Below are 21,907 nucleotides of genomic sequence, written 5' to 3'. Positions count from 1 at the left end.
ATCTTACAATGCCTGTTTTCACATCAGTCATATCCTGAAAATTATTTTTGATGCCAACAGGACGTCCAACTGGCATCAATTGTGAGGCTTAGATATGTGTGGTCTCTACTGAACTACACAAATTTACCCTTAATACGAAGAGTTATTCCTCCTTTCCATTTGATCCAAAAGAGTGACTGTAGAACACATATAGGAGATAGGTAAAAAATTATGTATTCGCATATCAAAGCCTTTGAATGATGATCATGTGAGTGCTTGATGTCATCTCTCGTTCCCACTTATGTAGCTTTATAATAACACAATATGAAATTGAAGTGGCTCTCATCAGCAGGGAGATTGAGCATGTCAGTCCTTGGCGCGGGGGCTCCTCCAGAGCTTCAGCATGTATCACTGGAGATGCGGTAGAGTGCTTAGGAAGAACATACTCAAGTCCTTACCTCTTAGTGTTACAATCTGACTGCTTTAAAGTAATTATAATTTTCATTGCAGGATCTATTAAAAAAAGCTTTTACCTGACAGTAATTTTTCTTGTACTTACAGGTCGTTATTAGAATGAAGTGAAGAAAGGAAGGTGTGAAAGGGAAACGGGGATGTTTACGGAGCGTACCTCCACAAAGGAGACAAGAGAAGGGCTGTGCTCTTCAATGCCTGCAGAGCATAAATCATACAGAGTCAGAAGAATTCTCCACAGCTTCTAAAAGCTTGCTCCAGGGGTGAGCATCAAATGGGAGCTGACTTCACATTAGCAGTTGTTTTGAAATAATTTATCTTAAATCTAATCTTAGAATTTAACACTCTGTGATATGTAACTGTTTGCTACTTCATCATTTAACATCTAGAAGGGAGATTTACATTCCTCTCAACTTTCTTGTTTATATAACCAATGGAGTACCCCTAAAAGCTGGACACTATGCAAGACTCTCAATTTTTTTTGTAATTAATATTCCCATGACACATGGTTGAAGATATATGAATCTATAAAAATATACAAATATATTTATATTTGTGTATACATATATATGTATACATAGATATACTCATATATTTCCCATTTTTACACACAGAGAAAGATTTGAAAGTACGTAAAATCTCCAGTGGGCATGCCATTCTGATGAAGAAAATAAAGGTAAATAGAAGACCTGTCTTCCTCCAAAATCAATGTTTTTCTGTCTCACATGTCCCTGCACATTCCCAGACAGGCATAGAGTTTCCTGACATTTCTTAAACCAGTGACATAGCTAAAGTTCACCTCTAAAGTTCTTCCCATCTGAAGACTCAGCACAGACCAGATGACAAGCATGATGTTTTTTTTTATGTCTGCATTAATCTTAGAAGAATCTTCAAATCACTCAAGAGATGTAGTATACAATGGGAACAGGTGGGAATAGCGTGAATGGTGGTGAGGCATGCTGAGTCTGAGAGAGGTTGATAAAGACTGAATATCAGTGATTGACTTGTAAGGTATAAGACAAGAAGATGACCTTTCCACAATGTTTCTGGACCTTTGTTGTTGTGTCCAGTTGCAGGCTTTGGTCCTTCATAGTTGGAGTATGAATTATACCTCAGGAAACACTACATGAACCACAGGACTTGCTAGCATTAGAAGATTGCTGTAATTTCTAAAATTATGTCAAGCATCACTTTAACTAACAAGGTCATCCTCCTTCCATGTATTTATCCTAAAGGGAATTCACTGCACAAATTAAATATAGAACAACTCTATGTGCAGTCATTAAAGTTTGATAGGCAGATACTGTAATGCATGAATAATCTAAGAAACCATCTTAGCCATTTGTTTGATTTTCCTCTCATTTGTGACTTTTTGAAAACAGGTCTTCCTAGAATTAGGAAACCTAATTACTACCTGTCTCTCCCCACTCTGCAGGCATTAACCCTGACACAACTAACATTAGAACAGAACCCGAGGGAGGGCCAATGCCATGCAGATAGCGTGACTGACTGACTGGGTAAGCTGACTCTTGATCGTCTACACTTTTAGGTAGAGTCCCTTGTCTACCTTAGTTATAATATTTGTACAAGAAAATACTTTTCTGCTTAGAACATTGGATGTAATTTGTGGAGTCATTTTTAAGGATTCTAGAATTTCAGTCTTTTGAAGTGGCTCAATAATAAACAGGAAGCCAGGGGAAACCACAACATGCAAATCTGGAAGACAGCTCCAATTTATGTTTTCTTCGTACGACTTACTTTAATGAGGAAAGAAAATCGTAAAATCATAAAATTGGCTTTTATCTAATAGTCTGAACGTTGGTTGTGACAAGTGTTGCTGAAGACAAAGGAACATTACCTCATGCTGGTGTCCCAGAGCCTTAAGGGAGTGGGAAACTCCCAGAGCTGGGCAGCTGGTAACCGAAAACTACCCTGTCAATGTCAACCACGGGCCATCTCCCTCATTTGCCAGAGAAAACATAGCCACACTTTGCTTATAGCGTCTGGTGTCAGAATGACCAAACTCTTGGCTCCCCTTCGTTTAGGACTGGGGCAAGAGGGCCAAGGCATACAACCAGCATGCCCACCCTGCCAGCTGCAGGCCAGAAGGAAGCAAAGAATGCTGCAAATTGCGAGTCATTGCTTTGAAGTATTCAGAGGCCAAAATAGGACAAAGGATTTTTTTAATTATTAAGAGAAGAAGCAGCAGCAATTACCCCTCCTTGTATTTCAGTTCTGAGTGTGTGGAGATCTGAAAGCAAAGCTTGTCATACCTTGTAAACGCTAGAGAAAGAGACATAAGAACCCTTCCCTTTTAAGTTATCTTCGGCACTAATTTACTCAAAAAAGTAAGCAACTCAAGATACCATATAAACAAACTGCTAATAAATGATGGTGTAAACAGCATTGCATGAGGACAAAGATAAAGGAATGAGAATATCAAAGAAGAAGTAAATGAGAATTTTAGAGCTTCACTATGGACAGAGGCACCCCAGATGGGGTTCAATGCAAACTTCACCCAGCAGAAGAAAAGCTTCATACTTAGGAAACACTGAGGATTAAACATCAATGAAGGAAAATCTTGTCACCTACAGAAACCCTGACTCATAGTCCACAAAAGTTTTTAAACTAGAGGGGCTCATCTCTGTATGACATTCTTCCTTCAAATACGTATCCCAATGAAATCACAAGTAAACACTGGTCAAGGCAAAACTGACATATAAATTAACAAAAATATCTGACGGGTGCTTTTAAAAGTGTCAGCATCATGCAAAATGCTGGTCAAGGAACTGTCACAGATCATGAGAGGAAGTCAAGGAGACATAAAGATTAATTGTGCATATGACACAGCCTCCAAGAACAGGAACAGCCAACACCAGAGGAAGAAAGTCTGTTCGGTTCTACTTGGTGTTTATCCCTTAGTTGTAATGAATGAAGAATCATTGTGTGAGCTGAGAGCAGCAGAAAAGGTCAACAGAGAGGTGTGTGAGACATTGCCTTACTACTGGGGAAATGCTTTCATGGGTCTAATAATTCGGTTTAAAATCTGAAAAATGCCATCCAGAACTATTTGCTCCTGGAAGACAATGGAGGCACACCTTCAAAATTATTTAGGGAAAGTGATCTTCAGTTTATCCTCACTGGATCTGTCAGCGATAAGGATCAAAGGATCGTTGTTTCATATTATTGAAAAAATTTTGAAAATTCAACTTTCGACCGCATTTTCTTAGATACTCGTTTCATGATCTATTCTAGACAATGAAAGACCAAACCAATAAAAAACAGGGACATGGAAAAGTAAGTGGAAACAGTGTGAGAAGCTAAAGAGTTCTATAATAACAATAACAATAATTATGATAGTAATAATATGATAATAATATCATTTATGTTTGAAAAAATTTAAAATAATTCGTTTTTCTGGATTAAGAGATGCCTATTGTCAGATGTCAATGTAAACATATAAAAAAGTACTCGACTGAATAGATACGTGAATGACTGATGCCTTGAGAGGTCATCTTGTGAAGGACAGGGGAAAACCAGAAGGGAGGAACAGTGAGAGGGAGAAGGAAGAGGGTGAAGGGAGGAAGCAAGAAAACTGAGAGCAAGGGAAGGGTCTCACTAAACCATAGGTTTCTACAAAATGAAAATGACGCAGAGCACGGATTCCTTTCTGCTCCGTCCAGTTTCTTCTGTACATAAAGAAACCACAGCCACAGAACTGGTTTTCAAAACACAGTAAGATTTGCTCAGGGGTCAGTGCCGCAGTAAGACAGCTAAGAATCAACAAGATCCTTCCATATGTCGTCCTGGGAAAAGAAGCAGCATGCTCCATGAACACGGGGTTCAATGAGAATCAGCACCTGAGAAAGTTCAGGGATGAAATGGAACAAGCAGAATTCGTAAAGTCGAGGTGGATGGGATGAAGGGGACAGAGAGGGACTATGTTAGGAAGACATAGTTGTGGAAGTAAGGGACATTTTTTAAATTGATAATGTATATTTTTAAATGTCAGTTGTATTTCTAAAACAGATAACAAAGTGCTTTGTAATACAAAATGATAATCTCTAAAATAACGATTTTGAATGACTTTTGGCAAACGGTTAGAATTAGGTAAAAGCAGGCATAGATGAATTTAGTTTCTGTGTTAAGAACTATCTTGGCCCAGATTAAAGGAGTGCCAGTAGGAAAATTCATGGACACCAAGGTCCATGGAGACAAACAAGGCAGTGATTTTATGGTTATTTGAACATGGAAAAGCAAAGGAGCAATGAAAACACGTCTAGTTTGTGACTAGAGCCACTTCCTAGAAAGACGTTCCTCTCGTCCAAAGCAGACAAAGACTCATCAGTATTTGCATCATGGTGACGGAAGGAGGCACTAACGGCATTGTGGATTTCTGGGAGATCCAGTTAGACATTTGTATAGAGGACTTTAAGCACCTATTAACGACATGGCTGTAAACATTTTTGGATAGCATCATGTGAGAAGTCATCGCTTTGAGCATTGTGACCCCAATGAGAGTTGTAACTTTGTGTGGTTGTCAGGCTTCTTTCTCTTCCCTTGAGAGAATAAGGCAATCAGCACTTCAAACGCTTCATGAAGTACCTTTAGCTCTAAAAGTCCGTTCCCTGTCCATTCACAGATCACCCAGAAGATGTCTGCCGAGAGTGACCAGAGATACACAACTAATCATAAAGATGATCCCCATTTAAAGAAAACCCAATCCCTCTCCTCCCCGTGTAGGGATAAACGGTAGTGCAAACCTAGGCAGAAATATTCGAATGGGTTGTCATTTATACTAATGTAGCATGGACAAGTCTAAATTATGTCCCCTTTCCAATTTTGTTGTTTTGGCCGATGAAGTAACTCTTCTCATACTGAGGCTTCATTTAACCAACCAACATGTAAATATACTTAGGATTTCAACAGAAAATACCATACTCCTCAGGAGAGCTCGCTTATTAGCTCATGTTCTGCTGAGAGATGATAATAGGAACCAGAAAGCCTGGGGAAGGAGTTTGATGGGGCAGGAAGGGGGAGACAGTAGACATTTATTTATCTGCGTTTGTGTGACAAACACTCCAGGCACTGTTCCTTCACATGTTATTTTTTAGAACTGTTCCTAAACATCTTATTTTTTAGAACCATGGATATTTTTGACTCTGTCATATCTAATCTTCCTTACTGTTATTATTCTGAGGTTATGTCAGTATCATATGATATTTGTTGAACAACTACATGCCTTGATATTGCAGACTAAGTTAGCAAGCTAGTGTGGCTCAGGGAGGTCCAGCCTTTACCTTTTGTGTTGAGGAATTACAGGGAAGCCTTTAGTAGAGGTTTTAGGAGAGGAGGTATATGCTTTCAGGATGAGAATGGGGGCAGAGAAACAAGATAGAGTATCAACTAATGGGCTGGAGTCAGCAGTTGCAGAGGTAATTCTGGGAAGATGAAGAGTTACTGCTTCATAAATAGGGTGAAGTTCCAAGTGTCACATGTGAAGATAATAAGGCAAAAACACTGGCATCTCCTGGATTGCATACAAGCCCAGTAAATCTTTAGTAATGCTCTGGATTTTCTATCTGTTTCATAAAAGGGCTGCAGACATTTTGAATACAAAATGATTAAATGCAGATGAAGGGCTGATTCTCTTCCTCACAGGAAGCAATGAAGAGGCTTCTAAAAATGCAAGCTTTGAGTTGTTAGGACTTAAATTAAGGCTCTGGTAATAAATCATAATTATAGAGAAGAATAGAAAATTATTCCATAGTCGAAGAAAGTTGGCTTCACTCTTTTTTTTTTCTGCAAGCAGCAAACACAGAAAGACATACCACTAATAAAGCTACCATTCAGTTTGTTTTAAATGTAACAATTTTGCTCACACTTAACTAAAGCTACAACAGTGAAGGCAGTTTTGAATCAGGCAAAGCAGGATCTGCACAGGAGACATGGGGCTGCAGAAGGCATTTCCAAGGGGTGGAGAAAAAGGGGTCTGCAAAAGTCCAGTGGACATGGTAGGTGTCAAAATCACCTAAGGACTGTTGCATAACAGAGAAAAATGGCTTAATTTAAAAATATTCTTTTTTAAAGAGCAAGCATAGAAAGTTTGGGATCGAGCCGATGAAAACAATCAGCTAACATGTGACAACACCGAAGTGTATAGCAAACAGGGTGATGGGAGATGCTGGGCAGAAAGGGACGCTTTAAAGGGAACCCACAATTTGGAGAAAGATGAGTTCAGGTTTGAACACACTCCGTCCATAGTGACAACTGATCACTCAGAAAGATCATGGCTTGGACAATCAGCTCAGTAGTCTGGGGGAAATAGTCATATCAAATAAACAAGTCACAGGCTCATTCATTGATTAAACTGACACAGATAAAGAGAAAGGTAAGGATTCCCATAAATGGGGAATAAAAAGACTAAGTAAGTACAATAAGAAAAAAATTAAAAAGAGTCAGTTGAACTGGGGACTCTGTGGTCTACTGAGGACGAAGAAGGTGGGAGGTGGAGAACATGACTCTCATGTAACCGTAGCAGCCTCCGCAGAAGAGAAGGATGAACCCAGGTGACCTGTGCCACTCTGTAAGCAATTCAAAGACATTATGAATTTAGGCACAGAAGTGCCAGATATCCCTGTTGAGGATGGGACAGCAGGTAGCGATGAGCGTTTTTGAGGAATGCATAATAAGCTTCAGTGTCTCCATTTTAGTCTCAGAATCTTTAAGGACAGTATCAAAGGTGGAGTAGTGAATGATGTAATTTTTATCTTTGCCAAAAAAAATTTAGTATAAGAAGACAAATTCAAGAGCAATATTTAGGACAAGAATAATGTGGTGTGCAATGTTTATCAAGATCCTGTATATTTAAAAGGTTACTCTGTATTCAAATACTTTTCTTTTATTCTTTGCTATATAATCAGACCTAATTTGGACTGCCAGCTCCCAAATAATAAAACTGAGATTTCTTATTAAGTGTGAAAGCTTGGTCTTAGCTTAAGCTTGTCCCAACTAGCTCTTAAAACTTAAATTTAACCTTTTTCATTAGTCTACATTCTGACACACGGCTCATTAACTTTGCTTCATGTCTGGCTGGTGAATTCTACCTCTCAGCTCTTTCAGACTTTGTATCTTTGCCAGAAAGTCCCACCTATCTTCTCCTGCTTGGCTATTGGCCATTCAGTTCTTTATTAAACCAACCAGAATGTGGCTTGGCTTTCACAGCATACAAAAAGATTATCCCAGTTTGTTCTTCTTCAGTAACTCTTATCTTCAACCTTAGAGCTAAAATAGTGTTAGCAGGATAATATCAATAATACTGAACATCGTGAGTAACATCACTAAGAAAGATGATAGAGTTCAATTTAAAACACTATTCTCATTTGGTCTAGGTTTTGGGAGGAAAAAGTGATAGAGAGAAATGAAGTCAGTACATATCATCTTTAAAAGTAGAAAAAAAACCCTTCGTGATTTTCAAGTTATTTAGTTCATAAATGATATTTTATGACACTTCAACAAATATAACAGAGATAGAAAATTACATTCTAAACTTTATATCACAGTTGGTCTAGGTTACTTCTCTGATAAGGCAGAGTGATGCCCAAGAGCAACTTCAGAATGACACTGGGTGAGGGGCTGGCCTCTGGAATGTGTAAAGAACCCACCTTCTAATTTCCTTATGCACTGCCCTTGCTACCCTTTTGCCGTATCCTTCCCAAACTCCCCCACTCTTGATACCCACCCTCTTGGAGAAGCCTATTGGATTTTCTAGACTCAAGACATTTGGACAAAAGTGGTGTCCATCATCTGTGCCTTCCATCCACTCAGGATTCCAGCTTACTGATTACCAGACATGGTTTGAAAGAGAGTGGCCTCCATAAGCTAAAATATTTAAATGTTTGATTCCCAGTTGGTGGGATCATTTAGGAGGTATTAGGAGCTGCTGTTCATTGGAGAAGGTGTCATTAGGGATGTACTTCAAAGTTTCAAAAGTCCACACCAGGCCCAGTCTAGCTCTGCCTCTTCCTGCGGATTGGGGTGTAAGTACTGGGCTCCTGCTCCAGTGACATGCCTGCTTGCCTATTTGCCTGCTGCCATGTCCCCTACTATGATGGTCGTAGAATAATCTGTAAACTGTAAGCAAGCCCCTGACTGAATGCTTTCTTTTCTAAGACGCCTTTGTCATGGTGGCTCTTCACAGCAACAGAATAGTTACTAAGATACAATAAAGGGATTACTTCAGAAGTGAGTACAAATACCCCAGAACAGAGCGGTAAGTCATTCAGAAAAGGCTACCTGCAAACCCTTTTCTATCAGGCTCAGCTAAAATCATCCATTTAAATTGCATCAATGTTTGTTCAAACACAATGCTGGTATTATTTTCTACTGGATAAGTTTTAAACCCCAAACACCTTATCATTACATATATCTCTAAAAGAAATTCTTACATGATTTAAAAGGTCATCATAAATTTTTTGGTGAAAAAGAATCTGCTTATTTTTAAGATCTGTGAATGTCATTTGTGATGATATTTCTTCCATAGTGTTACATGATTTTCTGTTGTCTTGGAAGCATCTTTTTTTTCCCCCAAATGAGATACACAGTTATTTGAATACTGTCTAAGAATCCGTGCAAATACACAGGCTTAAAAAGTTGAACAACTTACAGTCCCCTCTTTATCTGGCAATCAAGAAGCTGAGAATGAAAGTGATCCTAGGATCCTTAGAGACTAAAACACTTCATCGAGGGTCTTCTATGTGTCACGGTAGCACGTTGCCCAGGCTTCCTTAGTTATTTTTCTAGCTAGGGTGCAGAGCTGAGGTTTGCCCCTGTCTATCTAGTATTGCAGGAGTGTTCATTCCTGTTGGGTTGTCATAGCATACGTGTCTGTTTTATGTAAGTCCATGCACACACGTATAGGGACCTGCATCATTTGCATTTGTAATTTTTTATCCAGTTGCCTCAGAAAAGATTAAAATAGAAGATTATACCCCATTCAGAATTACACAATGCCTCAGTAATAAATCTTTCTCATCATTGGCAGAGTGATATTTCAGAACTATGGGATAGGACAAAAGCTGATTTGAGATTCATACCGTTGTATACCTACTCACAAGAAAAAAAAATCCCAGAAGCAATTTCCACATCTGCAAATCTAGGAAATGGTTGAGGAAATTTGCATGATTTGGGCACATGAGGCCATTTTAGCACTCAGACTTCTTCCTTTCATCTCTGAAGGGTGTGGAAAGGATATAAACATGTTTTTTGCAGATGATGTGAATTATTGAGTGGCATAAATAGCAACTCACACTAAATGCCTCAGAAATGTGGCTTTTATTGAGTGAAGATGGCATTCAGAAGAAAATATGTAAGAAAAAAATCCTATTTCATGAGGGTTGAAGATACAGAGTTAGCTGTAGTATGTGTATACGTGTATGCATGAGAATGCATGAGTGTACATATCTGTGTGGGCACATGCACATGTGTGTTTGCTGACTACACTTTTAGGAGGATCTTTGTTATGCAGTTAATGTGTGTATTGTGTTGAGACTTTTGTATTCAATAACACAATGAGAAATATGAGTAAGGAAACCCCTATACCACCCACTATAGCATCACTTTCTATATTAAATGAGGTGAACAAAATCCAAATATGGACATTTTGTCAAATAAGGAAGAGACCTCTATACAAGCTTTTACAATGGCTTTAAAATGTATTCTAGAAATCACCCAATCAAATATTCTTTTAAAGGAATCGTCACCTATTTTGTCTGCACAGACATTTGTTTTCTTTTGCAGCACAATTCAAACAATGCGGGAGCTGTCAGTGATATGCTGAGGTTGGAAGCACACAAGTTAGAACAACGCTTCCTTCAGTTTTAGGTAGAATCTGAGTCCCTGAGGCCCTCACAGTTCCCATGGGGAGTCAAAGATTGGTCACTATTAGTAAACCAACAACAGCAACAACAAAAAACAAGACATCCGTGCAGGTGGGGAAATTGATGGGAGCAGAAGATTTCAGTGGTGGAATGGGGCAGGATATGGGTAGATAGGATGAGTTAAAATATCCCAAAGTTAGTATATAAGTGTGTGAATTTGTCAGGGCATAATAATAAAAAAACCCATATTCTCCACCATGTTTGACAAGATGAACAAGAGTTCAGACTCCTTACTGCCGTTCCTCTCACCTCCATCCCCTGTTTTTCTGCAAACATGGATGATGACACTATTCAGATTGTCTAGGGAAACTTTGAATGCTTTTTAATCTTTAATATCTAGATTCTTGATCATCAGAAGCCTTTACCCAAGGTAGAGTTATAGATCCTGAAAGATGAGGCTTGGTTTCAGTGACGGGATAAATAAGTCAGTATTATCTCTTTGGGGACACTAATTTGAACGAGAGGAGATTTAGAAATGTTAGATGTTTGTGTTTTTTTTTCCCTTTTGACTATATTGAATTACAGTATCTGATTGCATGCTTATTATAGTGATAAAAGAGGTCTAGGATATTTTAACATCCTATCACTGTGGCTCCCAGAGTGTGTCCTACACAACAAATTACTCCACCTCTCTATTTGTACATCTTCTATATGCATAGGAAATATACAAAATAAATATGTGTAATACCTATTCCATATTATGCACATATATTCATGTATGTATGCACACCTACCTATGCAAGCATACCAACATTCATGCACAAATTATAAATGTGTGACTGAACATTTAAATATCTAAGCGGATGGGATGCAGATCTTTATTTGAGATTGGTTAAGTCCTACAGATGCGTTACACACTTATCTAAATCCCTGGAATGAAGTAAAAATATATGAAGTGTGTTTCAAGATCTCCAAACCAGTCATTTTCCTCTAAAACTCCGAGAGAGTAGATGTGTATGAACTTGTACACAAAGCAGATAGACCATATTCAGGACAGCATGATTTGAAACAAATGGGAAACAGCTCTGTAAAAGGGTGCCGTGGGGGGTGCTCTTCTAAGAGGAATCCTATGCAGTAACCATGAGTAATAAATTCTGATTATACCTAATAATGTGGATGCCACTTGAACCATCGTGAGTATGTGAGCACATAAAGAGAAGGATTACTGAGGACACGTTTGTTCTTCAAACTCAAGCCAACTATTCGATGATGGTAGAACTCAGATAAGAGGTACACAGATCTGTGAAACTGAGGTAATTCAAGAGAGACTCTCACAGATAGTCGATGGTGTTTATTTTGTAATTTAAAACTTCCTTGAGATTATAAAACAATTGCATCGTTTTTATTTTTCTTTTCCTCTCTCCAACATCTCCCATACATACCCCCTCTTGCCTTCATTCAACCTCAAGGCTTCATTTTCTTTAATTGATGATAATGTTTTAATTATTGATCTACTCTAGAGACAAAGGCATGACCTTCTTGCTTTTGTTCATTGAACAGATTGTTGGTTCTATGTGTAATAACACCGTTTTGACTGTTCACTTCATGCTTGTGTGACTTTGGGGAATTTACTTTTGCCTTTGATGGCTCAGTTTTCTTCTCTGATCAAAAACTGACAACTGCATTGCTAGTATCTTAGAGTCTGAAAAATTAGTTCAATGGGGAGAATACATATATAGTACTTGCATGTACTTGTACGTTCTTGTAGCTGCTGTACTTTTATGCACAGTATAGTAGATGCATAAACTTGTATGCAGCATTTGATTGCAGGCAACAGGAAACTGTTGGGAACATTCTGTCAGTTACCTACTAGTCTTTCTAGGCCTTCCTGCAGGTAGTGGATGAAGATTTTCATCAATTCATCTCTGTGTAGCCTAAAGGAGCAATGAAAAATATCTGATTAGCTATCAGTTATGGAGTGAATCTTACCTTTCTTCCTCCCTCCCTTCCTTCTCCCTCACTCCTTTCCTCTCTTCTTCCCTCCTCCTCCTTTTCTTCTTTCCCCTTCTGTGCGGGCCTTCTCTTTTTGAAATTAGTCTTAAGTTTTAAGTTTCCACATAAAATTAAATGTTTTATATGTATAATACAAGGCATACACGCACACACACACACACACACACACACACACACACACACACACACTTTTTGGGAGTTGTGGTGGGTACCATTCCCTTCAGACATTGAGAGAGATTAAAGACATGAAGCATCGTGATGTCAGGGTTTGTCTAAGGGGCTCTTTCTTAACTGCATCATTGGATAACTCTGGGTTGAGTGATAGCCTCTGTCACTGACCACAGGTCAGTAGACTTCTTTTGTTTGTTTGTTTGTTTCGCAGCTTCTTGCTTTTAGGCATCTTTTTGAGATGGTTATTTCTCCTTACTGCTGCCAGCTCTGCTCTTTTCAACCATGGCACTCTGGTAGTCCCCAGTCCCTAGTGTTTGTAGGTGGTCCTGGCACCAAGCTCTGGATAAGCTTAACAACAGTGGCAGTGAGTCATCTGCCATTCATCATGTCTCCAGCTGATCCTTTGTAGTAGCCCTAGCAAAGCCAGGACTGCAGTTGGAACTCTGGGAAATGGTTATCACTAAGTACCAGCTAAGAGAAATGGGCAGCAGGGAGGTTGTGGTGATACAATAAAATGGAAGGGCAGAAAAGGGTCCATTGCAGTTGAAAGGCCATGGGAGGTTTCGTCCCCAGAGATATTTCGGTGATGCACTGACAGCATAAGTTAGACAATTCAGGCTCGGGCTGTAGGTGGTGAAGTGAGAAGGAGAAATTGATAAGTCTGATGACAGGAAGAAGGGTGAGTTCAGAATTTATTTAAAAGCAAATGTGGAGTTAATCAATTTATATCATCAAATTCTTTAAATGAAAGTTAGCTATGCTGCGTCTCCTGTGGTCACAACAGAATAGAAAACATACCATCAAAAGGCTTTATAGATGTCAATGTAAGAAACATCATCAGCACCTTAGGGAATAGATTTTTATTAGTCTGGTAAAGAACAGAATCAAATGTCTAGTCTTGACTTTTAATCTAAGCAAAGATAAAAAGAGAAAAAAAAATTGCAGATGATGAAGAAGGCATAGAAAATCTAAGTGAGAACAGAGGTTAAGATGATGGTCACCCTGGGCTATCAGAATAAAGAAAATGTAAATACTTCTATGTTTTTATGTTGCATCTTGATAATGATAGAAGATGAGTTATAATGCCATTGCATTTAAAGTGTCTAATGCATCCATTCATCATTATACAGTTCCAATCTCATGTATTTTCCAATGATTACTAGAACAAACTATTGGAGCAACAAATTAAGATTGGCAAATGTGTATGTAAATTGAACTACTTAATCAAATATTTTGTGTTAAAAAAGGGAAATTGCTATCTGTTATTTAGGAAGCTTAGAGCAATACTATATTCATAGAAATAAATGTCCACTATTTTGATGAGTTGTTCCTCATTTATATTAAAAACTTGAGATCACATGAAGACTTTTTCTAGTTGGTGTTTTCTTCCTAAAACTTTTCCAAGAGAATTGCAAAAATAATATGATCTAAGAGAATTACTAATTCCCTATTGCTTAGTCACTAATAGTGACCAGAAATGCCCCATTCCAGGCTCTGTGGGAAGGGAAATATTCATCTCTACTATGATCTAAACCCTTCAAGGTCTGGCTTAGTGAAATGATGGTTATGAATACTTGTTTGGAAGATATATGATCTATCCTTTATGCCTATCCCTAAACAATTCTTGGGTGAATTAAGACCACCAGAAACCACAAATCTAGTCACAATTCAGCATGCTTTCTCTTCTTTCCTTTTTGAAAGAAAGGAAGGAAGGAAGTTAGGCCAGAAACAAAACCAACAGACATAGCCCCTTTTCTTGGACTTCAGGGTGATGTCATTACTATATTTTAAAGCATATGTTCAGAAATCATCAAGAGAAGGCATTTTCATAAGCGAGAGTCATTTATGGCACCTTATCTACTATAACTCTGTAAATTATTTTCTTTCTTTATTTACAGAAAGCCTCTTTCATTCCTGTCAGCTGGTCAGCTTTTTATGGACTCTGGGGTTTGTTTACTGTGTTTCCTGGGCCTTCTCCGGAGCTTAGATGTTTACATGCTGGACTTGAAGTTCCTTGTTAGAGAAGGAAATGACTTCATGCACAAATTTTATGGATTAACTGTGCTCTGGCTTCTGCTTAAAAATAATTTTCACTTGTCTCATCTTTTTAATTTTCGGGCAATTTTTATCTTGCTTCCTTCTCTGTAAAGCAAACTTCATGTTTTTTAAACTCTTCTTTAATTTAAAGTCATAGAGAAATTGAAGTGAGTACAAAAAGTATATGATATCAGCAAGCCAGGGTGGCTTTGCTCTGTCCCCAGAACTGGCTGTGCTTTGATTCCTATCTGCCTCTTCCATGATTACTTCCAGTCAGTCTGAACTTCAGCCACAGCTAAGGCTGTGTTTGTGAAATCGAGTGCTGACACATTACCTAATTTAATTTCATCCATCAAATGAGTTAATTTGGATAATTCAGCCTGCTTATTTGTCCCCATTTGCATTGTTAAAATGAAGTGACAAACAGCCAAGTCCCTCCTCACTACTTTTTTCTCTAGCTTTAGAGAATTAAAAAGAAGAGAATGAAAAGGAAGGAAGAAGGAAGAGACCTGCATTAGTATTTACTTTCAGATACTGTTAAAGATCTTGAAAACGAGAATTCCAATCTTAGTGTTGTTGTTGGTTTACACTGTTGATGATGGAATGTAAGACACCTGGCAGAAATGCCACCATAACATATCACAGTAGAAGAGAGTGAACAGTAGACACCCCACTTTCAGTCTCTGGTTTGCTGGGGCAGTGGTGGTGGTTATAGGAACCACTGATTTTATCTATCTGACTTTTAACTAGGAAACACATCTTATGTGAGAGGAACACTGTTAGCAAGCTTGAAAGACAGTGGAGCCAATCTTAATTAGGCCTGATAGGTTCTCTATGGTGGACACAGGAATCAGGCATCCTACCCAAGTGGCTTGAAAGCTACATCATACAAGTAAAGTTATCACTGCCGAAGAAATCACTGTACATGAAAGATTCTGGAAACTGGGGAAAAGGACATCGAAATCTCTAAGAATATGAGGTTTTCGGGTCTTGCATTTTTGTCATATTTGAATTACTTCTTACTTCTTAAACTGCAAGAACTGGTAGCAATTAAGTGGACACCTTATGATAATGCAAGTTATCTTCACCTTATGAAAAAGGCAGCAGTTACCTGCAAGGGGAAAGCCAGCCAAGGCTGCTGTTTGCAAATGCATTCGTGAGCCCCTGCAAACCTGGGTGTGTGTTGCTTGGCATTTTAAAATGAACTTAGAGCTGTTGCAGCACCAAGTAAGTCTGTACGTAGAGAAGTAAATAAAATATTTGGGACATGTGCGTTTGATAGCCTCAATATATTATCTTTTTAAGACACTTGTTCTCTTAGTCCTAAATGAATTATACATCTTCTTTGCATGATTGTCTTAAATAGGATGTTCAGGGTCATTTAGGAACACTGAAATAGAGATATATTTTAGCCATACTTTTCTAAGAATATCTAGTATCCCATTGTGAACAACCAATGATTACAATCCTCTAATGGGATGTGATTTATATGTATATTATACAGTTATGCCTTCACAACATATTCAGTGAGTCAATGACAATATAGAAAATTTATTCTGGAAATTCTGTTTTGCTTCAATGTTACTGAAGAAACTTTAATAAAAATTCCAGAATCCAGGCCTTTTAGTGTAGGTCTGTAAGTCCAGGTGTTTTGGAAGTCAAGGCATAAAGTCTGCAAGCTCAGTGCCTGCTTAAGCTACAGAGTGATTTTATTTTAGTGAGAGTCTGTCTCGAAATATTTTTTAACTAAAAAGAGGCTAGAGATAGGGGCTAGGAGTAGAAGACTTTGAGGCATGCACCTCACTCCGGTTGCCTCAGTAGCTTATTCCCCTACCACACATACAGACACACCACACACACACACACACACACACACACACACACACACACACACACACACACTCCATCATGGAAAATAAAATAAAGTCTTAATGATTAGTAGTTTATGAGTGTTGAGAACATCCACCAGCAAGAGACAGTGTATGAGGGGACTTAGGTCTCTGAAAGTGTAACCTCCATGAAACAATTATGGTTTTACTTTTCAGCCTCAAATGGCAATGTCTACATTTTAACCTCAGATATGTAAGTCTGAGATGATAAGAACATAAGGATGGAAGAATTTATCTACAGTTATCCCCAGAATCCATATTCAGACTACTAAAAGATACAGGCATACGCATTATTCTCTTCTTTGGTACTCCATTCCATGGAGCCATCTGTAAGTCAGACAAGGATTTGGCAGCCATTCTTTTCTTGGTCTATGTCACTTTTATTTGTTCTTGTAGCATCAACAGACAATCACCATGCTGTCCATCCAGTCAGGTTCTAGATTTTAACTGAGTTTAAAAAAGAAACCTTCATATAATTAAACAAGCTTTCAAATCTCAAAGTATTACAAATGACAACATTCTGCAGGATATTTTCATCACTAACCAAACACTGTCATTACAAACTAAATGCATTGCTTCCTTAACCATTATTTAAACAGATTACAGAAATTTCCATAAATAACTGACTTTCAAAAGATAGCACTGTGAAATCCATTCTGTTACAAGAAAGTCTTAGTCCAACAGAAGTCTTTTTTCAATGGATGGAGCTTGAAATGTATGTGGTATGTTGTGTAGTTGGATGACATTAATTGGATCAGTGAAGGATCAGGCTTTGCAGTGTTCCTCGTGATGGGTTTGTGCCTCTGCAACTTGCTATGTTAGGGTTTTTCTTTACTGTAAGTGTATATGAGTAGGAAGGGGATTATTTCTTTAGAATACACTGATACACTTGTAGAAGGTTTACAGGGTCTTCAGGAGAGCAGAATGGGGTTGGGGAAGCAAAGTCAAACAGAATCAGCAAGTCTTGCTTCCAGGGGACATTAAGTGCTGTCCACATGACACCAGGAAACTAAGAGAGCAGTAGGCTCACACTTTAGTGTGAAAACAGAACTTTTCCCGGTCAGCCCCCTAGTGTCTCAGTCATTCTGTATCCCCCTTTCTATCTTCTACATGACAAAGACCTCATTGCAAAGGGTTTCTCTCTCTAGAGCTCTTTGTTTCAAAACCCAAGGATACCACTGTTAGCTTCCATTCTGTAAACATCATGAGCTCTGGGAAGCTTTGCTGTGCATAAAACAAACAATGCTCATCTTATAAGAACATTTGGATTTACTTTGCTTCATAATATTAGTATAGTGAGAAGCACAGTGCTTGCTTTTCAAGGAAAAGGAGAGACTACGAATGTTCAGTCTTCTCTTTGGTGGTTTGTGATGTGTATGTAAGGTCGCGTGTAAAAAGTGCAGGTGCACATGCTTATATGTGGTGGCCAGAAGCCAACATGAGTGTCTTTCTTAGGTGTTCTATACTAATTGGTTTATATAGTTACTTGTTCATTAGTTTTTTTAATCTCATGTTTGTTATGTTGCGTGTGTGTAGTGCGGGTACCTATATACTGATATGTATATCTAATCATGTGTGGAACCAGTGCTTATCTACTTCCTGATTCTTCACGGAGGCTCCAGCTCACTTGTACAAACAATACTGTGTGAGTAAACAGAGTGAGCACAAGATTATTTATGTGAAACACAATTAAATGTAAGCAGTAGAATCCACTTCACTTGGCCTCATTGCCTAAAATCAGGACACTCGTTTTAGCACAAAGCTTTGTCATTTCTAAAAATAGCTTAAGCTACATCTTACCTTCCTAGAAATTTTTTCTTGTTTTGACTTATTGATTAAAAAATGCAGTACTTTCTTCTCCCTCCCTCCCTCCCTCCCTCCCTCCCTCCCTCCCTCCCTCCCTCCCTTCCTTCCTTCCTACCTTCCTCTTTCCTTTCTTCCTTTATTTTTGTCTTTACTTTCTCAGATGTCATCTTACAGAATTAGAGTGTAAATGTGGCTGGTTTGAGAATAAACTACAGAGGGTTTCAGGTAGCTGTGATGCCATTTACCACATCTTATGAAGTGGGACTGTTCTGAAGACATCCCTGTCAGAGGCTTAGTCTGGGCAGTTATTTCAACCATGGACACTCATGGAGGTTAAAATGTCATCTTCATTCTGACTTTCCCTAAGTTGATCCATACTCTACTCCGCAAAACAGCAGAAACTCAGGGTATCCCTCTCTTGTCATCATCTCTTCATTTTCTAAAGCTTGCTGTACCCTCCCAAATTTTTGCCTCTGTATTCTTTCTAATGTGATGTCGCCCAGACTGTGTGCCTAGTTAGCCCCCACTGTCTGCTTCTTTTGGTTCTTGTCCATATCTTTTTTCATAGTTTCTATGCACAGACTCTTTCATTTGAAACATGCTCAGCTGAGCACATACTAAAGCCAACATGCCTTCTGATACAGACTTTGCAATGATCTCAGTTTTGCAAAATGAGATTCCTTCATTGCTTGTTCAAAGCATATTTCTAGCTGCTGAAGGCAAGCTTCTCTAATTCAGTATTTTAAATTGATTTTTGAATTCAAATGGAAAGCTTTGAAATCAAATACTTTTACAGCCAAAAGGGAGCCTTGAAATCACATGGAAATTAGGATTAAGGTCCAACTCCACTGCTGAAGGTACCATGCGTCTTCAAACAATCGGCTGAACTCCCGGGGCAGATCTGTAATCCGGGAGAAGTAGTGTTTCTTCCTCCTTCACAGGACTCTTGTGAGCACCGAGAAATAATACAAACACAGCTTTTGAGAATGATACAAACACAAGCTGTCACAGGCTTCTGCAAGCTCCTCTGTTCCACTCCTCCTATCTCAGTGCTGCTTCAGAAAACCAATTGACTTAAGACCTTTGCATGCTTGTGTTTCTAGCGCCCAGTAGTCATCTGACTCTGATAGTTTGCTGCGTTCCAACTAACAGTCCAGACTCAGAGGAACCCACAATGCAAGGGCTCAACCTCCAAGGTGGCTTCCACTTCAGAAACCAGAAACAAAAGGGGCACCCAGGCTACTTACGCTCCAAATGTAGGTTTGCCCAACATACGCTATATTTCAAGTTTTATCATTTGCCAGAAAAATTCAGAAATACACATACTTAGTGATTATGAGATTATAAAGGATACAAAGAGAAGAGATGATGGGACTGTGTGTGAGGAAGGGTGACAGAACATCCTAGCTCTTGGGGAACACCAGCTTCTTAGTGCACGGTTCCGCACACACCTCCCCTGCACACATTCCTAGAAGGCTTCCCCCACACACACCTTCCTTGCACACCTTTCTAGAAGGTTTCCCTACACACACCTTCCCTGCACATCAAACGTGTAACAACTTCATCAACACACACAAAAGCCTTAATTCTTTGTCATGGAGTTTGCACACCATGGTCTCTAGCTACATTTTCTTCTACCTAGAGGTCAGGGAGGTGTGTGTAACTTAAAATCTTCAGACATTACTCATTAATTTGACCTCTTGACCAACCCTGTCTAAAGACTGTCCAGGAGTCTTCTCAAATCATCTCACTGCTATGAATGTGAACATGTGTAACATGAAAGCTGGGCTTGTTGGGGTTTCTGTCTCACCTGGTCCCCCCAGCTGTTTAGTCCCAGAGAAAATGACAGAGTGTCTGCATTAATTATAAACTGATTGGTCCATTAGCTCAGTCTTCTTATTAGCTCTTGTAACTTATATGAACCCATTATTCTTATTTATGTTAACCACATGACTCGGTACCTTTTTTGGTGGTGCATATCACATCCTGCTTCTTCAGTGATCTGGGCAAGGAGTGGGAGGAATGGGTTTCCTCCTTCCCAGAATTCTGTTCTCATCGCCCTGCCTGTACTTCCTGTCTGGTTGACCCACCTATACTTCCTACCTGGCCAATCAGCGTTTATTCAAAACATGATTAACAGAATACAGAGAATTCTCCTGAACCAAACATGGGAGACGAGCTGGCTATCAATGAATAGGAGACTCTCATCATGCAGGAAATGTTAGGGTTTCAAGAGCTCTGTATCAGAAAATGTGAACAAAAAAGGGTACCATAGCTATTGCTATAGCCAACCCTCACCACGGGCTGCCACCCTTGTCATCAACTCAATTTGCATGGCTCTCCAGCCTTTCTCTAGCCTAAACTCCCCACCTCCACAGAGAGTTCTACTGAGACTTCCCTTAACTCAACACAGTCAGTGTTTCAGGTCCCTCAGGTGCAAATCCGTGTCAACCTTTTATCTTGGATCTTCTGTTCCTGGGAGCTAATAATACAGCAATGCTGCTCTTCCTTCTAAGGTTCTGCCGACCGTTCCTTGTCCTATTGGAAGCACACCAAGGAGAGAGAAGCCTTCCTTAATGAGAATGAGACCTATAGGGAGTTTTATTCTCCAGTGTGCACATGTATTATTACTGCAATAAAAAGTTTTTTTTCTTTTGTGTTTGGAATTTAAGTTACATCATCTGCAGAATTTTAAAATAAACTGCTCAAAACATATCACAAATTTACACATCTATATAATCCAATGAACATGAGAAGCTTTTCTGGAATTAAGTCCAGTATTTTACAGACAGGATACCCAGTAATTTCATTTTCCTATTTCTTGACAGTTTCTCTGATCACTATGAAATTGATCTCTGAAGGTGATTCTTCACTACAAAATGACCAATCTCTTGAAGTGTGAGCTGGGAGTCTACTGCAGTGCAGCTGGCTCAAAGCAGTTCATGTGGAGATCCTGGAGTTCACTCTCTACTTCTCATCTGTGCATCATTGAGATTTACTAAGACGATAAGGTAAGTTTTCATAAGCCATTAGGGGTCTGCGGTACGAAAGAAAAATACCCATGTCTTTTGCTTTTGTGAAACTAGAAAACTGAAATCTATAAATCCCCTAGATTTTATCTGTACTTCTTATATCAGGGTGAATTGCCTCAATAAGCTAAGGTGCATGATATATAAGAAACAAGCTTTGTCACTGCTTGGGAGTATGAGAGAGCTTCTGAGCCAAATGTCTGAGTACTTTTCCTAGGAAGATTTGGCTCCATGCATAAAATTAAGCTTGTTTCCCAAGAGTGTATAAGTGAGAATAATTTTCAGATATTACTACAGGCTAGGTCCTGTGTGCATAATCAAGTTCCCATGTGTGTCCTGCTTCAAAGGGAAGCATTCTTGGTGAGTGTGCACACATCGCTACATGGCAGTTTTGAAAACAATCAGGGGACTCGGTAAGACTTTTGGCTCCTCAGGAGTCAGTACAAATCAGGTATTTATTTTGAAGACAGCGTCTAACTGGTTTGACCATACGGGCTCTGGACTCCTGTTTGAATAATCCTGCTGCCCCAGTCTCCTGAGTTACTGAGACAACCTATCAGTTTCCCTATTTATATATGCTTTGAGAAATGTTTTACTTCTTCTTTGGAAGTATAGTTTGTGAAATTTAGCATTA

General features: G+C 38.9%; 1 long non-coding RNA gene across 1 annotated transcript; it reads left to right on the top strand.

The window, feature by feature from the left end:
• The first annotated feature begins 1,105 nt into the window (after positions 1 to 1,105).
• Positions 1,106 to 21,215, top strand: LOC142856958 (uncharacterized). The gene is made up of 3 exons (XR_012911755.1): positions 1,106 to 1,126; positions 1,886 to 1,967; positions 21,073 to 21,215. It is a non-coding gene; the product is annotated as an uncharacterized LOC142856958 (long non-coding RNA).
• The last annotated feature ends 692 nt before the right edge of the window (positions 21,216 to 21,907 follow it).

This window comes from Microtus pennsylvanicus, chromosome 9, assembly GCF_037038515.1.
Source record: "Microtus pennsylvanicus isolate mMicPen1 chromosome 9, mMicPen1.hap1, whole genome shotgun sequence".
In the NCBI taxonomy this organism is placed as follows: Eukaryota; Metazoa; Chordata; class Mammalia; order Rodentia; family Cricetidae; genus Microtus; species Microtus pennsylvanicus.
This window is presented reverse-complemented; position numbering and strand designations above follow the sequence as displayed.